Here is a 1,273-nt window from a genome sequence, read left to right on the forward strand (position 1 = left end):
TACTTTAAAGAATATATTTGAAAGAAAAACAGAACAACTGATTTAAAATGTTTCTTAAGCACTAAGCATTTTACAATGATTTCTGAAGGATCGTGTGACATTGAAGACTGGAGTAATGATGCTGAAAATTCAGTGTTGCATCACAGGAATTTACATTTTAAAATATATTCAATACTAAATAGTTCATATAAATTGTAATACTATTTCATAATTGTACGTTTTTATTGTATTTTTGAACAAATAACCTTGGTGGGCATATAAGAGACTTCTTTCAAAAACATTTAAAAAAATTATATACTGACCCCAAACTTTTGTTTCATATTCAAGTGGGCATGAGGTATGTTTAATTGGATCATTTTCCCTACATACATAAACGCAATCAGTGCCCAGCATGGCAGCATTACACCTGCTGAACACACAGACAGCTTTCCTATACTCTAAAGTCCTAAATCACAAACCTCTGTGCAATCACTCATGAAAATAAGCTTGTTTGAAGGTGTAATTGCGCTGTTATTCCCAATCCAGACACATGCTTACAGATCTAGTCTTGTTTTGGCACAGAACCTTAAGCATTTGTGAGTGGAGATATGGAAAACATCCAGAGTGTCAGCTTTCTGAAGTCAGTTAAATATAACCTCACTAGTACGTGTTGTTGCACAGGGCATCTGTACTTCTTGCTACTACACCCTCTGAATCACTGCATATGCGATATAGGTGCACAGTAGGGGGTTAAAAGAGGGCTTCAACTGAAAGTAGGGCAGCATTTGACTTAATTCACAGGACTACAACCCAGCTCCTCCAAAAAAGGCACTCTTTGATGAAGTCACATGTCACAAACTTGCTGAAAATGTACTCACCCTTGGGCCATCCAAGAAGTAGACAAACTTATTTCAGAACAGATTTGGAGCATTGCTGTAGTACATCGTTTGCTCAACAATAGATCCTCTGCAGCGAATGGGTGCCATCAGAATAAGAGTCCAAACAGCTGATAAAAACATCACAATAATCCACAAGTAATCCACACCACTCCAGTCCATCAGTTAATGTCTTTTGAAGCAAAAATCTCTGTGTTTGTAATAAACAGATCAATCATTAAGGTGTTTTAACTTCAAACCGTTGATTCTGGTCAAAATATGAGTCAAAAACACTTCACACACTGAAAAAGTCCATCACCTGTTGTCCTCTCACATCATAATTTTGTAAACAGTGCTTGATCTGTGCATATTTCTGATTCCTGACTCAGACGAGACGACTTCTTCACTGGAGAAAGAAA

Source organism: Sinocyclocheilus anshuiensis, unplaced genomic scaffold, assembly GCF_001515605.1.
Source record: "Sinocyclocheilus anshuiensis isolate Anshui unplaced genomic scaffold, SAMN03320099.WGS_v1.1 scaffold457, whole genome shotgun sequence".
Classification (NCBI taxonomy): Eukaryota; Metazoa; Chordata; class Actinopteri; order Cypriniformes; family Cyprinidae; genus Sinocyclocheilus; species Sinocyclocheilus anshuiensis.